The sequence below is a fragment of the Sturnus vulgaris genome, chromosome 1 (assembly GCF_052056855.1).
Source record: "Sturnus vulgaris isolate bStuVul1 chromosome 1, bStuVul1.hap1, whole genome shotgun sequence".
Lineage (NCBI taxonomy): Eukaryota > Metazoa > Chordata > Aves > Passeriformes > Sturnidae > Sturnus > Sturnus vulgaris.
Window position 1 is genome coordinate 92254411 of NC_142243.1, and position 23248 is coordinate 92277658.

The 23248-nt window shown below is 38.0% G+C and overlaps 1 protein-coding gene across 1 annotated transcript in view; it reads right to left on the reverse strand.

Moving 5' to 3' along the window:
• MOCOS (molybdenum cofactor sulfurase) overlaps positions 1 to 23248 on the reverse strand; it is a 203937-nt gene that overhangs the window by 180324 nt on the left and 365 nt on the right. The window lies entirely within an intron of this gene.

The window sequence follows — 23248 nt, forward strand, 5'->3', positions numbered from 1 at the left end:
CTATTTTATATTTATTGAATGCACATTAAGCAAAGAGATTTGTCAGTATATAGAGAACAATGCAGTTGCCATTGTTTCACTGTGTTATTTAGTATATAGGCTGTCAGCACTATGAAATTATACTGTTTATGGGAAATAACAGGAGAAAGAAAATATAATATGATCAACCAAATGAACATTAAAATGCAATATCCATCAGGACATCGTTTCACTGCTCAGGGAAAATGTAAAATTAACTTTAAGTTTAATTTACATACTATTATGTTTCGAGTGTGTAACTGGTCTAATAATACACCAACTATTTGATAAAATCATATTTCAGAAGTAGAGTTTTTTTAATACAAGTATCAAAAAACCATTCAGTGTGTTGGCATTAGTTATGGAGAGTTATTCAGCCAGAGTATCAGTTCATAAGCTGCAATATTCATATGCTAATATCCTTGCAGATTAATTTTGCATGGGAAACTCTTTGGGAACCAATACAGGCCAGTCTGTCCTGCTGAAAAAGTCCCAGCCCAGCTCTCTGCTCTCCTTATATGCTACAATTCAGCTCTTAACAAAGCATTACCATCTCTGTGTGCTCTTGGCTCTTAAACTTCATAAGTGCACACCTACATACAGCCTCATAAGTGCCAGGGGACCATTCAGTTTAACTGAACATTTCTATCTCTTAAAAGAAAAAATGATAATTTAATTTGGAGCATTTCAACATTAGAGTTTAAGGCCAAGAGAGAACACTCAACTTCACAAAAGTCTGAGAACTAGCAAAACATACAAGGTGAAGAGAAACTACCAGGTTACTCTTTGTGAGCCAAATACCTGCTTCTGACAAAAACACACTTGCCTAAAATGTGACTCCATCTGACTTAGAAGAAATTGAAAGACATCATTTGATGAACTGAAAGTTGAACAAGGCAGTTACAGCTTTACTAAATCTTCTGGCAACTGCTAAGTTGTGTAAATGTCAACCACTCAGAGGACAGTCTAGAGGGGAAGCACAGAAACACATCCTGGAGGCACTTCCTACAATGATCTGGTGCCTCATGGCACTAAGTGACTAAGCTGTCTCCTACTTCACAACCCACCTATAAATCTATGTCTGGTCACCCAGCTCCTCTCTGGCTAAATAATAACTACTTCGGTGTTATCTAATATGTGCTTGTAATCCTTGAAATTGTTCTTGGTGCTACACATTTCTGAACTTTGTCTAAATATCACTTCCAAAAATAACCAATTTACCTCCACACCATCTGGATGTTCTGTTTTCAACTCCTTAACCTTTTGTTATTCTGTGATTCTACTACAGTCACCAAAACAAGCCAATCTGAGCTTCACAGATTATTTCTCACAGCCCTGACACTTCAAAATTCCTGCACTCCAGCTGCTTATAGGCTTCCAGTTATATTGCCAAAAGTCTCATAATAAAGAATGAAATGTGTAGTTACAAGGCAGCAACTCTACAGAGTCATGAATTTTGATTGGTAGATATAATTGCAATTCAGTAGGATTATATGCACAATATTACTTGGAAAGCAGATACAGAAAATGCCCTGGGGAGAGAATATATATCTTAAGTATGGCAATATTAACAAACCAGTATGAAATAGATTATGTAAAAACAAGCTGAAGGCAAAATTAAACATTATCTGTCAAAAGATAAATATCACATTTCCATATACCAAACCATAAGCAGGAGAAAAAACAAGTGACAAAAAGAGAGAAGTGGGCTCTACAGAGGCTGTAGACAAGTGTGATATCATTTGGACACAGAGAGGTTTTAACAGGCAGGATCACATCAGGTACCTCAGATTCACAGAATCATAGAATAGTTTGGGTTGGAGAGGACTTAAAGATCACCTAGTTCCAACCACCCTGTCATGAACAGGGACATCTTCCATTAGCCCAGGTTGCTTGAAGTCCCATCCAACCTGGTCTTGAACACTTCCAGGGATGGGGCATACAAAACTTCCCTAGGCAATCTGTTCCAGTGCCTCACCACCCTCACAGTAAAGATTTTTTTTTTCTAATATATAATTTAAACCCACTCTCTTCCACTTCGAAGTCATTCCACTTTGTCCTGTCACTACATACTCCTGTAAAAAGTCCCTCTTCATCTTTCTTGTAGGCTTCAAGTACCAGAAGACTGGAATTAGGTCACCCTGATGCCTTCGCCAGGCTGAACAATCCCAATTGTCTCAGTCTTTCCTTATGGGAGAGGTGCTCCATTGCTCTAATCATCTTGGTGGCCTCCCCTAGGTTGCTGCAACAGTTCCCTGTCCTCCCTGTGCTGGGGGCCCCAGAGCTGGATGCAGCACTGCAGGGGAGGTTTCACCAGAGCAGAGCAGAGAGGCAGAATCTCCTCCCTCACCCTGCAGGTCATATTGCATTGGATGCAGCCTAGGATACAGTTGGCCTTCCAGGCTGTCAGCACACACAGCCAGGTTATTTTAATAATCTAAGTCAGATATCCTCTAGAGTCATCTCCTTCTTTCTAGCCACTGTGCAAGACTTAGCTCCCCCAAGGGACGCCCCTAAATTAAATAGCAAAAGTAGCTTTAACTATGTAATGTAATGTACATAGCCTTTCTAAAAGTGCCTGAAGTTCCTGACACAGGGCATGAGATGCCTACACGCTGAATGGACAGACAGATAAAGATCCTCATTACGCAAAATCATTAATGAAGTTCATTACAAGCAAACAAATTCCTACAGATATGGCTTGAGATTTGCCTTTCCTGGATAGTTTACAGATTAAACATTTAATGAATATTTTTATGTGCATCTTCAGTTCCTTTCTGGCATTGATTTAGACAAAAACTATCACATCAGAGTATGTTTTCTCAATAAAAACATACTTCTTATCTGAACAGTCTTGTTCTGCTAGACAAGGTAATGTTTTATTTCCCTTGCTTAGGGCCAAGGAGCTCTTCAAAAGACCACAAAAGCATTATGCTTGATGGACAAGGCCATAGATGCTCAAAGCCTGAATAGTTACTATGCAGTTAAAGGAGACACTGTTCCTCAGCATGATTTGATTTAATTGCTGCAGGCCTGGTGAAGTAACACAGCAGTCAGCCCACAGCCACGGGGCACATTCTGCCAGTCCACCAAATTTATCAATTTGAGTAATCACAGCTTGACGTGACTGCCAAATGCTGCTCCACACTGGGCTGCAACCAACCTGGATAATGGTACCAACATTCTAAGGGCTGCTATCCAGTTACTGAGTTCTGTGGGAAAATGGTGTTTAATTAACGTCCTTGAGTGTTTGACTTGATGGGCTCATTACAAAAAGCAAAGCATGAAATGTGCAATTACATTTATCCATAATAAGTTCCCATTGTTTTTTCTGTGTGCTATTGTCTTGCATTATTTGGTCTTCACTGCATTATTACCTACAGCAAAGTAGGCAGAACTCAAAACCCTTTACAGAGAATACCACACACTCTCTTTGCTTGCTGAACTCCCCAGCAGGGGTGATACCAACTCCACAAAGGCTCTTTAGGTCGATAAGGTTATTCAGTGTCATTACACACTGACACTGTTCTATGTACATGAGTCCCTACTTGCAGCTTTCAGTTTACAGCTTACTGGTACTGAGGAAGAAGGGAGCACAAAAGAAAGCAATGATTTCACATTTATTATGAAATCACATCCAAGCCTATTCTACACAGCTACAGAAAAATATATAAATAAAAACTGCATGCCATCAAATTTCATCATTTGCCAATTCCTATCTTAAAGGAGGCTGCAGTAAAGGGATCCATAAGCACTCCATCCTTACAGGCCTAACTGTAAGGCACAGCTTTACTCAGTGCATCACTGGGGCAGGATTAAACAGCGACTGCACTCAGGGATGTTATTTCCACGGACAGTTTTAATGGGTTGTGTGAGACTGGTTGAAGTCTTATTTGTGGGCATGAACCAGAGGTACCACAGCTTCATACAAATAACCTACTGCAGCCTCTCTGGATGAAATATACATCACAAGTGATTCATATTCATGCATGCCTTCAAACAACTCCGACTTCCTCAGACAGAAACCAGCATTCACACCTCCCTAGCAAAGATATGACCATTTTTCAGTCTCTTTCTTTTTCCCCTTTCTCTCTGATGCAATTGATCAAATGAAAGAAGGGTTGAAAGAGAACATATTCCCCATTCTTCTATTACTGGAAAATGCTTTTGTTGATTTTTCCAGAAAATTTCACAGAAATATTCACATTTGTGTAGGAAAGAGAATTCCCATTTGAGATGAAAACACAATGGTAAAAAACAATGTTTAAGGAATCATAATAGTTGTTTATAATAGCAGTCATTACCTAAACATTCTAGTAGCATACTCCTGCTCTTTTTTCCTTCCTTTTCTTCCCATAAAACAGACTTTCAAAAATGCTTAAAATTGACTTTTCTAGTCAGTCCTACTTCTTGCTCTGTGACCTGAAATAATGAGCTTCATATGATATCTAGGACAATATTCTCTCCAAAATAGATCAAATTAATTGTACAGAGATATATAGAATATATAGAAAGCCTTTTAAATTATTTTATGTGTTTCCAAAAACACTGGAAGATAATCTAAGTTCTAAACAAAAACCAAAAAGTAACCCTTTTCTTCATCCTTTTCCCTTAAAACTCATTTCATTACACAGAAATAATTATGAGCCGCTGGCAGCTGGAGCCTTGGGTTGAACTTCCAACCATAGCAATAACTAAACACTCACATGAGAACTGGTACACACAATGAACATGCAATGACAGACAGCAAAAATCAATTATCCCCACTGTTGAGGGCCTGCAGAAGCACTTCCTGGCCATCCTTCCTTCCAATGACAAGACCACGTTAACGCTTTGTTTGGAGAATGTACCACTACTTCTCTCTGCTGCTTCTTCTGGCAAAGAAGCAAGACTGCTACTGCAAATCAGTGGTGAAGTTTTCTTCTCCAATGGAAGCTCTACACACAAGGTAACCTACAGACATTTAGAGTTCTTGATTTTCTTGTACCATCCAGCAAAAAGTCCAGGAACAAAAAGTGAAGATTGATTTCAGGGATGTAAGAATAAGTGAAGCATAAATTTCCATTCTGCATAAATTTGATCTTTCAGGGAAAAATACATAAAACCAAATGACCACGATACCAAGAGGAACTGTGCATAAATTCAAAGACTGTGGAATGAAGAGTGTGAGTGAGGACTTTAGCAAAAACCACGCTCATAAGCTAAGAGGTCTAAAAAGTTACTCCTGGCCCATAGTGGGGCTATAACATTCATCAGCTAAGCTACCACCATATTAAAAATAAGCAGGTTGTTAGTCTATTTGCTCAAACCAGAAAAGTGCTTCAGGATTGCGTCTTCCTAGTAAGAAACTACATCTCAACCTCTAGACTGCTTTTCCATCATCAGTGTATTCTCATATCTCCCATGTCAGCACTGTTTTGCTTTAGTATCTATCTTCAGCCACTCACTTTTAGCAGGCATTTCTCCTTGACATCTGTCAAGTAGCATCTGTCATCTGACAGTAGCATCTGTCCACTTGCTCTGGTTAAAACTGCCGTGTTCCTTTATTCCTAATAAATGGTAATTCCAACAACTCATTTCAATCCCAGCCATAGCTCTTCCAGCTACAAGTCCTTTCTCTGGGAGCAACAGGGCATTGGAGAGTAGGAGTGGGAGAGCAGAACAGGCATTCCAGAAGATGATCTCGGAATTTTGGAAACCTAGACTAAGTGTCCCTAACTTTACTGGAAAAATACCTTATTAGACCAACATATCCAGATCTCTTGGGTTGTACTCCTGATTGTTATTCCTTACCTGATTTACACTCCTAAATGACTGTAGTGTAGTCAGAAAAAACCCCAGCATTATTAAACCAGGGAGAGGTATAAATTTCTGAAATAGATCTATTTTAACAGATATATTTTCAATATAATATATGTATGCCCATACATAATGCTTGACCAAGATCTCCTACATTTCCTTTTCACTAGTAAGCAGCCACCAACAAAAAGTGAAACTACAAACATGAGACAGCAACAACGGTGTGTAAAAATGTTAAGTGTAAGAATCTCAGTATTGCTACTGAGTAAATACTTAAGACTTAATACAAACAATTTACTTTTAATGAGGCAGAGAAAAGACTGAGATGTCATTAGGGAGATAGTAAGTATGCATGAAAAACTATGTATAAGCTTTTCTTCTGTATATGAATTGGGTTAATCTAGACGTTTTTCCATCATAAAACCTTTTGGCTCCAAGTACTCACAGATTAACTTATACTTTACAGTCATTTGATTCAAACTGCTCTCTCAGGTGAAACTGTTCAACTATGAACAGACCAACCTAACAGGTAAGGTTATACTGAATTGCTTTACCTCTACAGAAGTTCATTGACCACATTAGGTATGCAGATATCAATAAGAGAACTCATTAAATACCCTTATTTCTTATTTAGGGAATTTTTTTAAAAAATAAGAATTGTTCTGTTAAATTTCTGAGGAATGACTGTAATTTCTTGATATCTCCACAAAATTGTAATATTTCAGTACAAAAAGTATCCCCTATTTGGAAAATAAAATTGTTTAAAAAAAAAAATTCTAACAGACACAAGTTTCTCTAAATAAAATTTAATAGATATGCGATTAAACATTGGAATAAATGTTCTGTTGCTACCTTATTATACTCAACCTAAATTAGCTTCCACAGGTTATTTTCCATTTCTTAGGGGTATTCCCAAGCATAGATTAAAAAACTCAACAACCACTTTCAGAAATGTTCTAGAATGAAAAAATACATTTATCAAAAAATATTGTAATAGGAAACCAAAGGTTTTAATTCTGAAATAGTTTGACAACTGTAGAGATTTGTTAACTAGTTCTGACAAAAATACCAGCTTCCTAATGAGTAGGTCTGAATACATATGAGAGAAATCCTACTTAACAGACCTGCTTTAAATACAAATAACAGGATGCAGTTTCCAGATACCCAATTTTTTAAAGTTCTCTGATGTCCATATTAAAATTTTCTAAGAGAAAACTAAAAATCTCTTGAGCTAATTGCACAAACACATCATTTCATTATGTCTTTCTTAAAGGACAGCTGCCATATGACACAACTTTTGGAAGTTTGGTGATTACATTGAATCTGACTTTGGGCAGCAACAATCCACTGTTGGACACTGCCATGAAGCTGTTTAGAAGGAGGAGTTTGTGGCTCTTCAAGAGACATTACCTTGCACAGGGTACAGATATTGTACCTTCAGAGAATAGGTTCTCTGACCTCAAAGGGCTACAACCCAACAAAAAAAGGCTTTTGCAAAGTCCAGTGACTTGAAAGGAACCCATGCAGAGTCTGTCTGCATTTCTGCTGTACTACAATGAATAACCAAAGCAGACCTTTGCCTTCAGGTCACAGGGACCTCAGCTCTGCAAAGAGAAATAAACTCCACTCAAGAATGAGAACACACGTTAAGGTATCCAGAGCCTATGAAGTAATTATAAGGGTCTGTTGAACTCTGAGTTAAATCATTCACATATACACTATAACCAGCACTTCCTAAACATGCTGCACTGATTGTCTTTCTGCTTCCAGGCCAAGCTAAAGAGCTGGGTTACAATCTTTGCAGAAGCTTAAATGACCTTTGATACAAGTGAAATTTTCCTTTCTTTAATCAAATGCATTGGACTACTCCTATAGCTGTATCTTCATATAGCACCTATAAAATATTTTCAGTCTGTAGGGTATGCAAGAACTCTCTAAAAGTCTAGCTATCAATTTTAAAAGTGCAACACTTGTTACAACCCATAGACAAGAGGAGTAAGAGTGCTGTAATAACAGGAAAAAGTAACAATCTCAAAATCACATAAATCAATTTACTAGAGTCAGTTACATCAAATGAAGAACTACTCCAGAGGTATGTTTAAGGCATCCAGATGATTCTGTTTCCTTCTAGCACATACTGTACACCTTAATTTACAAATATGCACAAATGTGCCTGTGTATGCAGTGCTGAGATGGGTATATGAATATATGTAAATAAGTATCCCCTTTAGAGGATAATTAATGTTTTCATGTTGCTTCCCATAGCAGAGCATAAGGAAAAGCAGATGTGAATCTGAAGACTCTCTTCCCTTGCAGCTCTTTTTCACTTTCTCTTCTCTAGCGCTTCTCCAACTGTACATTTTGATATTTTTGGCAAAGTCATAACCTATCTGCTTTCAATTAAAATTAACATCTAGAGAACATCATCAACACTCAACAAAAACAAAACCAACTTTCAGTAACAATACGCTAACCACAGTTACCAGTGAGTATCTTTGCAGAGTCAGGCACACTTCTAATTTGAATAAATTTGCATCCACTACAGAATTCCAGTACTGGGGACTGAGTTCCAGTCCTGCTCGACTCAATGCAAGTCTACTCAGTCAACTACTCCTTTGCATCTTTGTTTATCAGAATGCTCTATGTTTATATGAAAGTAGTATTTGAGGCACCTGTGAAGTTAGTCTGATTTAAGTTAGTACCAAGAGATGTAAATATCTGAGCATCATAAAACACTACTGATATACAGAATTTCATTTTTGGAGCAACCTTACATTGGACACTTTTGGCTACAAAAATGAGTTTCACAGTTCTTAAATTTTTGTTTTTTTAATGGAGCCAGCAATAAAGCAATTAGAATGTCATCTCAGTTTCATAAACATACACCTGTGCTTCACTAGATTATAGTATAATTTCTCTCAATCAAAGGGCTTCTTTCAATACTAATAACTTTAGAAATGAAAGAGAATTATAATTTCATCATAAATTATTCAAAGTACTAAATACAAATGGCCTCATTAACACTAGACTAGCTTTGAAAATGAATAAAATATTACGCATGGAAAAGCAAATATTCCAGTTTCCCTAATCTCTGAAGTCTGAGCTTAAATTCACAACTCTACCCCAACACCAGCTATTGCACTTTGCCTCAGAGCATCTAAAAACATGATGTATTTAAAAATCAAGGTCTTCCCCCACAAGCTTATAATACATGAATAAATTACAAGACCAGACACAAGGTTCATACAACATATTTCACTCAATTTCTGACACAAAGTACTTGAAAATGCTACCTACATAAAACTACACATGGCATACACTGCTTCCAGAAATGACTACAGGACTGGATTCCAAGTATGGGTAGCAATTCCCAGTGTGGAGCCTCCTCCATAATTAGCACAGCCACATGGAAGTGCTGGAGCTGCTGGAATTCCTTAGCCAAGCCAAAGACTGCTCTTTCTTTACAGACCACTTCTACAGATGCTGCACAAACCAGATGGCTGAACACCCTCATCATTACATGGGCAGAGGATGTCTGCTGACACATCAAGAGTTACACAAGCGAAGAAATTCAGGAACTGATTCCGTAACACGAAGTGAGGATGGAGAAGAATTTTGAGGTGAGCATTATTTATGACAATGAATTATCTAATTAATAATGAACAGTATTACCATAATTGGTAAGTAATAGTAATTTGCTATTATTTCAAAGCTAACTTATGCACTTAATTTTCAAATACTTCGTTATACTTGCTATAACTAGAAGGAACATCTCAGAATAGTACTGAGCTTCTGTAATGAGGTCTTTTTTATATCCTCAAAATTTCTACTTTTTGTTGAATTTGTGCTTGCAGACATTTTATTACCATATTCCCCTAAAGCAAATATGTTTAAGGCAACAATAGCACATTTGGTTCCCTTAACTTGCATTCTAAAGGTACATATTTGTCATTAAGATGAAATTAACTTGTAATTCTGTTTATTTTTAGCAAAACTGCATGAACATTTTTCACCAAAAAAAACCCCACCCAGGATACATATAAATGAAAAACCTTAATACCACATTCTAAAATAGTGAGTACAAATTCCTAGCAGAGCACCAAAAGGTCAAGGTATGGCTCCATCTTTTGGAAACTGTATGGGAAAGGATGATACCTCTAAGCAAAGGAACTACAAAATCAAACTGCTTAAATAAAAATTTTAATTTAAAAATTAGTGTGCCCTCATTTGTGTCCTTAGTTACAGCTAACTCAAGAAGGATCCAATTTTCAAAGAACTTTAAGATCACTAATGTAAGTCTGGTTCAGTAAGATATCTCAATCTGCCTATCACATTTAAAATTAGACTATTAAAAACTCAAACAACTAACGAGAAAAAAATATGGGTCACAATACCCTGAAACAATGGTAACTCAAAGAATGCATCTGATTCAGTGCATACAACAATTGGTTCTACATATGTCATTCCAGATCCATTTACTTCCAAAAATTCCTCTCTAAACTTACACCATAAATACTGTAATGCAAATGATCCCTATTATGTCATAGAATCACTACCATAACAAAATTAATGGCTCCCCAATAATAAATCAAGAATGACCCCAGGCAATCAGCTGCACAGAATGCTGGTTTCATGTGAGATAACTGCATTGAGGAGGTTTGTTCCCACATGGAAAGCAAGTATTCCTCAATATTTTGTACAGACAGCAGCTATCTGGTACTTTGCCAAGTGAACCTTGTGAGATCAGTTACTGCACAGTGTACACAGAGTATTTTATTTTTCACTACAGAGCAAACTACGGGCTTCTATTTTCCATTTCCTTCTGACTTAGGGACAAGAAGAAAGGTATTAAGGGCAAATTTTTCCCCATGCCTACTCTATGCCCTTTTTTTCCTTCCTCCCGTTCCAATCTGAAACTGTTTTCTTCCTTCTGCTATGAAAGATGATGCTTTGTGTTCTCACCACAGTGAGAGTAAAATTCACAGATTTAGAGAGAGAGACACACATTTATTTATATTTTTTGCCTGCATTTGTATATATACCCATTGTAACGACTGCACAATGGAAAGACAATAAGAAACAATCAGTTTTGATAGTAATAGATTCTTCTCTATATAACTTTTTTTCTCTAGTGTTTTGTTTTTTCTAATATACTGCTGCCTACAAGCCAGGAACTCCAGCCAACATATATCCAGAGACTACATATGTTAGACTAGACTGCTGTTTTCTTCTGAGTCATTCCACATGGAATACACAGTGCAATGAAGTAGACTAAACATATGCAACACTGGCTATATCTCACTTAAATTAAGAACCTAAACAGTAAAGCTTCTCCTCTGGATTCAGCTATTTCTGTTCTACAACTAGGGAAATTCAACCTACAGTAAAAAACAAAACAAACAAACAAACAAAAAAAACCAAACCAAAACCAACTAACCAAAAAACCCCCAAAACAAACAAACAAAAAGAACGCCCAAACAAATGAACAAACCAAACAAACAAAAAAAAAAGGAGATGTAGTGACTAGAATGACCCCACCAAGTCATGTAGCTAGATTATAAAACAAACCAACCAATCAAGCAAACACCACAGGATCGCTTATACTAAAGTAAAAGACCCAAGAGACTCCCTTCCATGCTTCATCTCTCGTACCTGGAAGATTTTTATAATTATAATATAAATATCAGTTTTACTCATTTGAGAAATTCTCATGCTATTTCAATATATGTAACACAATACATTCTCTAAACATGAAGTTTAGAAAGCAATTGAAGAAGTAGCAACTAGGCAAAGATTGGTTTTCCCAAAAAATTTCCAAATACCCCACTCTTTATAAATCATTTCACATCTAAGATTGAGGAGAGATAATTGTAAATTAGTTTAGTGCCTAATCACATTCCTTCAACTAGAATGGATGAAAATAGAAGTGATAGCTACTAGAAGCTGAACGTACCCACAAGGTTTCCGGCATTCAGATTTGAAGATCTGATCAGACACTCTTGGAGACATGACAGCTGTCATGAGATTATTTGGTACTGTTTCCCCCACTTCAGTGGCACTGAAGTTTATCCAAAAAGCATTGCAGTGTAATCTTTGTGACACTTTACAGGTACACCTATAATTCTCTGTACTTGCAAAAATGAAAGAAAAACTGAATAAAGTTCTGATGGTAACAGCTCTTTAATCTTTCAGGAGCTGTCATGCTCAGTGATACAAAGCCTGGAGAATCTACTGAGTGCCTTCAAACAAGCATTACACACTGTGAACTCCACATCCAAAGGAAAAGAGGTTTTAATAATTTTTTTTAATTAGTAACTTTAGCACCCATGAGCTAAAAAGCTTGATTTGCCTTTCATTATTGCTAATGAAAGCAATATCATTTATCAGCATAGAAATATTCTAACAAAAGCAGGTGTTTTTAGATTTGACACTGGAGGAGCTGAGAGGGGAAGACTTTTCCAACTGTTGAAAAACACCAGATAGAAAGGAAACCCACAAAAATAAAGTATTGAAATAACTCACTAAAATTCATACCTTTTCATCATTCATGAAGTACTCAACCTCATACTATTACAGGTTTCTAAACCAAGAGGATGAGATGTACGAGAGAGAAGTAGACAGCTTCAATCTCTAGAGAGCATTTCACTGGAGTAGCCTCATCCTCTGGGAAAGATGATATTGAAAAGCAGGGGGTGGAGGGAGGATTTGTTTTTACACAGCCTACATCTCAAGGAGGCCTCCCATAGTGCCACATGAAGGGCTTGTCTCCTGTCCTCCAGTCTCTCCCAGTGGATCAGTCCAAGCTGAGGCCACGTCAGTGCTCACTAGAAGGCAGCCCTGGTTCCACAGCCCTGTGGTGCAGTGATGCTTTCTGCACTCTGCAGATGAGCTTCACTAAGCCTGAACGCAAGGCAGCTCCTAACAATCCTATCATGACTTTCTTACTCATTCACAAAAGTTTGATTTCTTTCCAAGCCATAGTTTATGACTAAAGATCAGTTTAAAGTCTATTTTCCAAATAAATACACTTAGGCCTCTATAGAAATAGAGAATGGAAAGTTTAAAACTCAACTTTACAATAAGCTGTTGAAGTTACTATTGAAACAGTTCTTCGTGACAGGAATAAAGAATATTTAAAAAGCTTATTTTTTGACCCAGGCATCTGCTCCGTTGCCCCTTCTTCATGCCCTACCTCTTTCCCCAGCTCAGTGTTTTTACAGATGCTTTGATGAATGTAACTGAAGTGACTTGAACTCTCGATCAACCTTCTCAAGGAAAACATTTAACAGCAACAAATTCTAAATTGTTAGCGTCTGAAAGGAAAAAAGGTGCTTCCTAAGGAATAGATTTCCTTTATGCTGGAGTTATAGTGGCAGTGTTCCGTTCATAGGAGAACTACTTCAATGCACGGTAATCTCCTCAATAGTGCAGAGCCACTAGCTATGTGTAAGTACATCAATAGCTGCTATTCTAATTGATGAAAAGCTAAATTTCCATGTAACCCAAAATCAGAACCTTTACTCTTTCTGCAGAAGAAAAACAAATCATTAATTTTCTGATCATTAGACAAGTTAACCTATTACTCTGAAAGTGACCCTGAAGGACCAAGAGCAGATAAAGCTGCTGGTGCTATGACTTTTTAATCAAATTCCAGTTTAGAGAGTTTCACCTGAGCATGAATATTGAATTTTTTCACTGAAATCCAGAAGGAAGGGAGAAAGGAGGGAGAAAGGAGGGAGAAAGGAGGGAGAAAGGAGGGAGAAAGGAGGGAGAAAGGAGGGAGAAAGGAGGGAGAAAGGAGGGAGAAAGGAGGGAGAAAGGAGGGAGAAAGGAGGGAGAAAGGGAGATTGTCACTAAGACTCCAGCTTTGTAGTTTAAGACTGCTTTTGGCAATATTTAATATACAGAGAAAGTGATTTTCCTTTTACAACTGTCATAGTTTTCTCCCTTCTGTATTTCTGTTTTTGGTGAGTTTGGAGTGATACTAAGACAATTCACAGAACAAACATAAACTAAAGGGCTAATTTCTAAAAAGAGGGCTTAATTTCATTTCATTACCAGAAAAAAAAAAAAAAAATCTGTCAGGGACATGCACCTCAGTCATACCAGAAATGGAAAAAAACTAAATGGCGTTTGTGGGTCCCAGCTGGGCTGCTCTGTCCCCAGGAAAATGAGCTGCAGTACAGCTCAGAGGTGTATTTCTGCAGTCTATCTTAAAAGTACACCTTTTGAGTCATCCCTTAAAGGTTATTTTTGCATGTTAATGTGTCTTGCATGGAATTTCATGCTACCCAAATCATAGCTCACATGGTTTTTAGTTTATTTCTTATGTAGTCCAAGTCTTCCAAGTCACTTCTGATGAATTTAAATGGCACATATTTTCATGCACTTATAGTGGTATTAAATTATCTCCTTTTTAGAAGGGCAAACAGTCCTCCTGCATTTGTGATATCAAGCTGTCTTGGCAGCATTGAATCCGTCACTAAACATCCATGCTAAGGTAGTAAGAAGAGGAACCTTATCATATTGCTACACTTCATGACAACCTTCCATGATATCAAAGAATCATAGAATCTTTCAGGTTGGAAAAGACCTCCAAGGTCATCGACTCCAAACTATGACCAATCCCCACTCTGCCAACTAAAGCACAGCACTGTGCCACATCCAGTTGTTTCTTGCACACCTCCAGGGATGGTGACTCCACCACCTCCCTGAGCAGCCCATTCCAATGCTTGGCAAAAATACGTTACTTCTGAGGAATTTGCATTCTTTGGAGATTTACTCATTAATCAAATGCTTCATTTGTCGTGAACACAGACTCTATGGCCAACAGCAGAGTGCAGTAACCTACATACAGTTTTGTCTGAACATGAGTCGGGTCAGCTTCCCAGCTAAGCAATGCTAGTGAGTTCATGTGTGTGGGGAGGAGAAAGCAACACGTCTGTGGATGGCAAAAGCTTCTTTTTCATGCAATGTTTAATTCTGGGCCATTCAGTCTGCCAGGCAGGGAATTCTTGCTAGGTATCCACTTTCATTTATCTTTTTAAATCCAGTCTCATGAGAAGGCAAGGTGCATTATCAAAGCAAATTGTCTATCACAGCTGAGACTGGACAAAGTTTTATGAAAAGAAATGCCACTGTTCACTGGGCTTACACATACCTAAATTGATTAAATATGTAACAAATATTTTCCTAGTGTGTGAGGGATCAAAGACAATGACAGATTTAAAGAAAGTTGCATACTGCCCGAGCAGCCAAGTAACATTTTGCTTTTAGAAAATACTAACCGCTTAACATTAAAAGAAATTATAGGCAGGCATACAAATCATAAAAATGCAACTCTAAGACACATTTAATAAGCTACACTCCTCAGTAAATTGGGAAATGTATGGCACAGCAGATGAATAGGGTATTTTACTCAACAGCAATACAAAGTCCTTTTTTCTAAAGAAAGGCAATATACGCTGGAATCCTGATACCATCAGTTCCAAATTACTGCATTATGACATCTTTTATGTGCTGTGTGGCATGAACATAAACACGTGGAAAATCCTGGGCTTCAATTTCTTCCTCCAGAAGGAATTACAGGAGAAACTTTCTGATGACTCTGTAACTTCACCTGACCCGTGCATAAGTTTGCAGAGGGGTATACACAGTGATAGTTGGTGTTTAATTGTGCATTAATGAAATTAATTCACACCCCATTAATTTAATTAATGAATATTTCTTCAAATAAGCTTCCTGTCATCTTTCCAAATTTTAATTTGGAACATTATTCTGCATATTGGCAGAAGAAATAAGCTTAGTTGTGTAATCATCCTTGACAGCTAACGATGTCACCAAAATATCACATCCTTGTAATCACATCTCTCTCTTTCAGGAAGATCATGAGTGACAGAAACCCTGTCCAGTCATGTTCTTAGCTTTCTTTTAAAAGCATCTTAGATCCTGATGCTCCTGGGACTAATCTGAATGAGCACAGAAACATCTGTTTGTTACTTCTCATGTGAAAGCCATATTCCCATGGCTGCTACAAGGCACCATGAGTGAGTCAGGACAATGCTGAAAGCGTTAAAGAAGAAATAAAATACTGTGGACAGAAAGATTCCTCAAGCCTTGCCTTTCAATTTAATACACGTATTTCACATACTGGGGGAAAAAAAGAGTGACTTCACACTTTCCTTCATGCCATTCTCAGAAGAGCTGCCTACCTGGGGTCACATCCCCACTGCAGGCATTTCACAACCATCACTTCCTCTACAGCAGAGCAGAAGGTGAAGGGGCAGAGAATCTATCTGGGCTGACACAAATACTGCCAAGAGCCTAAAAACTTGACTCACTAGCAATTAAACTAATTAAATCTGACTTTTGAATGCTTTGTGGCCTGTCTTTACACTTCCCTGCCCTACTGTACCTGTTTCTCTGTAACTCTGACATCCCTGTCCCACAACGTCAGTCTTGACACCACCCTTTTCCTAATGCCTCCTCAAAACACATTTCCTTCTACCAAATGTGACAGGAACCAGTCAGTGGTTCTCAATATGCAGACATGGTAACACTAACAGCATTATTAACTTAGGAAGAGAAAATAATACCAACCCCAAACTGACATATTCCTAAAAAGAATTTTATTTTGTTTCAGTCTTCTTTTTAAATTCAGGGCAGAAAAGAAAAATTAAATAGCCCACTTTACACGTACTTTAGTGTCACACAAAGGAAAACATCTGCATTGGTGGCTTGGGCCAAGAACAATGAGTTATAAAAAGCCTAAGGCATTTGGAAGCTCATCCTACTTTCTAAATATCCTCTCCGAGTTAAGCATCCTATTGGCTTCCTGTTCTCTAAACATATTGTGCTGTCCACACATTTATCAATCTCTCATATCAATGCTCTTTACTATGCAGTGTTCCACAGTATGGCTTTCCTGAATTCAATGACAGCCTTTTCACATCCAAGCAATGCCTCTGCAGCATCTCTCTGATACCAGGCATGCAATGAATCAAGCTGATCAACAAAAACTGACCTCTCACCTCTCCATTTGTCTGTTTGTCCTTACACAAGGAGCACCCCTGAATTCTAACAAGCAGTGCAGAAATAGGAATTGCTACCATAATAGCTAATGAAAATTTCAAGGGCATCAGACTCCAGGTTATGATTTGGCAGGGGAAAATCCAGTATAACTGCAGGAACACCAGAAACAGATCACTTCTGCTGGAAATATACATACACTCTTTAATAATCTTACATTTAACACTAAAAATAATCCATGATCACACAGAAACATATAGAAACAGGCTGGGAAGAAATCAATACACATCTCACATACAGCAACATCACAACAACCCCAGAGGACACACAGAAGATCCTAAGAGGATGCAAAGGCAACAGAAGGAAGAAAGTACCACTGATACGGATTTTGCAGGAAAAATACTTTGGTGCTTTTCCAGTTTTTGAATAAGAGATAAAAAGCATCTTGTGCTCTTCTAAGTAGAACATGTGCCTGTTTCAATACTCTTGAATATTAATATCTTGTACAGACATTAATTTTAGAGATAATGTATCTTTTAATTAAAAGTGCACTTTTTTAAAAAATGGGTGGCTGATACCCTGCAGCATTTGTGGAGTTCCCTAAATTATCTTCCCAAATCTAATATTTTTCTACATCTACATATTGATTTTAAATATCTAATGTCTATATATGATCATTTCTTCTTGTAAAGAATCTAGTCCCAACTGATTGACTATTAACTTCTAAAACAACACTGAATATTTGGAGTTCATATCAGCTGTATCAGGTTTATAGGGTTTGGGACTTTGCTTTCCTGCTCCACATTTCTTTTCTTTTCCACTCAACTAAACTTCAAAATAACTAAAACTGTTTCCCGTGCTGAAATATTACAATGACAATATTATTGACTACTCTTCATTTAGAGCTATGTCCATCATTAACAGTAACTGAAAGATCAGTCCTGCACAAAATAGATCATCTTCTGAACCCTGAAATGCAATGTATGGAATTCCTTAACACTACTTGTTACTTCTGGGTAGTTTTAGATGTTTTCCTCTGCCTAACACACAGTTATTGTTACTGTATTTGGGACTAAACACGCTTTATGCTCAACACATGCTTCTTCTTTGGCATCAATTCTTAACATAAGAGCTTATGTAGATAACTGCTGCTGACTTGAAATCATCAGGAAGCATTAAGGCTTTTTATTTTTACAAAATAATTGTCATCAGTTGTGCAATTACACCTCCCATACCACAGCTTCTTCTTAAATACCTTCTCCACCCACTAAACGCATCTTCCCAGATGTTTTCTAGCATTTCAGATTGTCCAACAGCAGCTTCCTCTGATAACAATAATTTCTTTTTCTTTCTTTTCCCCTCCAAATAAAAATAAATAGGTGTGTTACAAAATCAAATCACATTCTGGTGCAGAGCCCACAGAGAACAGGAGCGGGTTACCAGAGATCTCACAGCCACTGAAGAGAGTGAAAAGGCCTGAACAGTGGAAGAAAGGAGCTCTCAGCTTTAAACACCAAATGGAAAGGTTTATAGGACTTTTCTTCTGTTCAGGGTGAGCTAGAGATAAGAAAACTCAGTAAGACTTATTCTCCAGCAGAGTTAGCAGCTCTTCTAGGCTACACAGGATCTTCCAATGAGACAACAAAAAGCAGCCTCATCCTTCCCCTGCACAATGCTTTTGCTGCCTTTGTGTGGGAGAGGCAAGCACTGGATTAACTTTAACATATGCCAGTCTCTGCATGTGGGAGAAATAATTTGTCCTTTCCAGGAGATGCTATCTCAACTCTGGCCAGCAATGGGTGGTGTGCTTCAGGGAATTCACAATAAGCACTGCATCTGACCATAAAACGGCACATGCCTTGTTTCTGGTTTATGATAGTCTTCAGACAAAAAATAATTAAAATAAACTTATCCCTCACTATCAAACTTTTTTTAAAATAAAAAGATCAGATTTGCCTACTTGGTCAGAGACCAATACTGCTCAAAGAACTCAAAGGTATGCTGAAAACTCAGTCACTAGTCTTCAAGAATAAGAAAAAATGAGATTAAAAGATTCATCCACAGATAAAAATTATTAATAGTTAAGAAACCAGCAGAGTAATACGTACACATACAGAAGATAGCTACCAGATCAAACAGAATGGTCTTATAAAAAACAAAACAAAACAAAAAAGCATACCAACCCCACCAAAAGCAATCATCTTAGGATGCAAATTTTTCCTTTTCTTTTTTTTTTTTCAAAATAAAGAAAAAGCCTCAGGCACAAGACTGGTGTAGAATTTCTGGTTGACAAGGCAAGCCTAAATTTGCAATCAAGAGGTAAGCATGACTCTTGAGCTCACAGTCCACTCATCTTCACAAGTTTCATAAAGTGTGAGTATCAGCTACCTATCAACAAAATTACTCTGAGTTGACACACCAGAATGTATTTCTTACTTCTGAAGTTCAGCCAAAAAAACTAGATTACCTCAAAGGTGACAAAGCAGATAGGCTTTTCTGTTCTCAGAGGACAGGGATGAACTTCGCTAACCAAGCTGCTGAGGACTTAACTGCAGCACACAGAGGAGGTCTGCTTTTCACATTCTCCTACTCACACGAAAAGTCACTACACAAATAATTTCCAGCAATATGAATAAAATAGACTTATTTTTGTATAAGGTCAGATCCAATACCCAGCTATTCCTTAATACTGAATGATACAATAAGATCTCATACAGGTGACCAGTTCATGGGATATCATTTGAGTTTCAAAGAAACAAAGGTCAATTCTGTTACTCAAAGCTCAGTCTGCCTTTCCTTTTTGTTTAACAGACAAATTTCATTATTATTGTTAGTTGTTTGTAATCACACGTATCACAAATGTTCATACTACGAAGGTAAGGCATGATGTTGAAGTACAGGACAGTGACCAATTTAACATTAAATGGGACAGTCCATCTCAAGCTCGCCTAAAGACTATCTTCAAATACTCAATAGCCCTTAAAGAACACCCGATTCCTAATACATGCTGCTTTTTATTTGGAGGATGGATATCTACTACCTAATGCTCTTGGAAAGCTCCCACTGAGCTGCCACAGCTATATTAGATGAGAATACTGGCATATAACTTAAAATGGAAAGGTATCTTGTGATTAAATACTGCATCCAAATCACATGTCAGCTTTTTCTTTTTTAAAACCATGATACAAACTGAAGCTGAGGTTTTCCTTGCTATGATAAACATCACAGAAGCATATTCATCCCCATTACTTAACAACAGAACCTATAAACTCCTGCTGATTTCTTTATCTGTTTCTAAAGCACAATTTAAAATCCTACACTGCAGATAAGGGTATACTGCTTACAAGATTAAAGTCAAGGTCACATATTGCACATACGCTGCTGCCTGTGAAATAGCGATCTGTTTCACAAACTCCATATATATTTTTAGAAAGGGCTGCTCTAGTCATCAGCTAACAGCCTTTGAATTACAGAAGCGAAGATAAACTTTGGCTTAGAAGGGAAAATTTAAGGCTTCTGTGCCCAAACAGACAGACCCCTGCTGATTTAAGGAAGTAAAGTAGTTCTTTTTATCTCTTCACAAAACCCAAAGGGGAAATCCCCAATACAGTGAGTATGAACCTTACTTTCCTTCTGATGAAGCTAAGAGTGAAATGCCCCAAGACTTGATACGACCACAGGTGGACCACCTTTGAGAAACCCTGGCTTCACAGTATGCCTGGTAGCTAAGCTGCTGCTCCCTCCAGACATCTGTTGCACCTTCTGCTCAACAGGCACCTGTGCAGTATTCATACTAAAGCTACAACAGAAGCACCAGCACCATGTAAGCAATGGTCTGTAACACAGAAAAGATTTCTGCCTTCCCCAGGGAACACCATTTGCACAACATGTCCTTAGTGGATGCCACAAAATATTAGTAATCAGGAAAAAGTGAGTACATTGATATGCAATAATTATTTACACATGATGGTCATAAAAAATGACACTTCCTAAATCAAATATTACGCTTAATGCATGGGTATCTAGAAGGGGATTCCAAAAATTCTGCTCACGTAAAAAGTGAGCAGCAAAATCTGGATATTTAACCAGCTTTAATAATAGAAAGATCTTTAAGGCATGCTCCAAATAAACAGGGCACAGGCTGAGAGAGCAAGGCCGTTCAGCCTGGAGAAGAGAAGGCTCCAGGGAGACCTTGTAGCATCTTCCAGTACCTAAAGGAGGTTTACAGGAGAGGTGGAGAGGGCACGTACTGTGAAAACAAAGGCACATACTCAGAGAACAAGGGGGAATGGATTGAAACTGGAAGAGAGTAGGTTTAGATTAACTGTTTTGGAAGAAATTCTTTACTATGAGGTGAGTGAGGGAATCAAGCAGGTTGCCTAGAGATGTTGTGGACTCCTCATTCCTGGACGTGTTCAGGGCCAGCCTGGGTGGGGCTTTGAGTGATCTGGTCTAGTGGAAAGTGTCTCTGCTCATGGTGAGAGGGCTGGAACTAGATGGTCTTTAAGGTCTCTTCCAACCCAAACCATTCTATGATTCTGTGATTACTGTTAGCTGCCTAAAATAGCTCTTGTTCTCTTTTTTTAGGACTGCTCTTTACTAGAATGGATAAAACTGCAGCAGCTTTGTGCAGTATGGAGACACACAGCAGAGATCAACACCATGAACAGGTGGAGTTCCTATAGTGAATCACTGCTTGTAAAATCAGGACTTACCCAGAGAGCTGTTCCAAGGCCACCAGACATGTAAAACTTCTACCTCCTCCAGCAACCTACATGTTCTGGCAGGCCACTGAAAATGCTTGAGCAGCTAAATGTTAATTTTTTTGTAAGTCATTTGGAGAAGGTTCCTTTATTTATTATTGCTGCCACCAGTCTGTACATTAGCCCCCTTTCTTTGCCTTGCTTCTGCAAGGCAACAAAACTGAGAGCTTTAAAAGAGTTTGCATTACATCAAAACGTGTTGACACCTTTGGCAAGCGGGGATACAGGGCTAAATAAAAGCAGGCCAAGAAATAAATAAAAGCAGTGTGCTTCTTTTCTACACTGCTCCACTGTCAGCCAGTTCCTGGAGTCTGTCCTGAACTAGTCCAGTTAGTCAGCTTTGAGACAAAGAGATGTGTTAGGCAGGGGATACTTGGCCTAGGAATCTGTCCCTGGGCACCCTTCATTTGGCACTGCTGGTATCACTTGAAGGCTGAAGTATCAGTTCCTGACCAGAAATGTGCCACTATTTTTCAGACAAGAAGTCCCAGACAGGACACCATGTGTATGCACAGAAGTCAGTTATGTTTCCTCACAGACACTAAGTTTCCTCACAGAGATGACACAAACTTGCACCATGAATGGATGACAATTCATGAATTAGATAACATGTTAAAATTCCAAATGGGAAATCAAAAGAGAGAAGGAATTTGCAACCTAGATCACCTTACCACAGATGATTATGTAATTTCAATTAGCTAATGTATTGAAGATTCTATTTTATACCCTCTTCACCTCTTTCTAGAAATATTCTAAGTTATCTACACCTTGTATCAGCAGGCTGAACAAATCGGAAGACTATATTTGCAAAAACATTTTCAAGTGGAGGAAAACTCCTAATGCTCTGCCTTTGCAGTAACCTCCCTTTGGGAACCAGACTAATCCACTAGACATCATTCATTAGCAGATACACTTTATTTCAAAACTGAGGAGCCTCTGAGAAATGAGCCTGATTCTCAGGAGTTTTTAAAACTCATCTGCTTAAAGGCCTAAACAATGTTTCAGTTACAAAATAGCTATTTTTTAGAATGTAAGACTAAATTTTGGACAAGGAACTTCTTGTGTTCACTGATGCTACTACGTCAAGTATCAGACTGTGACACTGACTTACTAAATCTTCAAGTTCTTCAAAGTGCTGCTTAAGTTTTTTTCACATGCCTCTAGAGGCTAAGTATAACTCCATTCAATCTAAACACCTGTGTGAGAAACCCCACTCTTGAATCCGATCACATAAATTCGGTGAAATTACAAAAAATAAAAAAAGCAGTAACACAAACCTCTCAAGAGAAAGAGTAGCCTGAACAACAGTTATAGAGCATCCAAACTGATGGTATTCACTCGACTCTTTGCCTGGGGGATTTTGCCTTAAGATGAAGTGCCAATAACACGGGCATTGATATTTCTTTACACAGGACAAATTACTGTCATGTAATCACGTAACCATTACGATTATATTTGAAGCAGTATGCACAAAGATGTTTAATGCTGGGGGGATGGTAAAACCTATAAAAGCAGTTCACAAACACCTCTCCAACTATAAAGTTTCACTAGAAATGGGCTAGCTTACTATTATCTCTCCTTCCCCTCCCAACCACCCTCTTCGTATCCATATCCTCCATGGCACCTTGGAGGCATTTGTG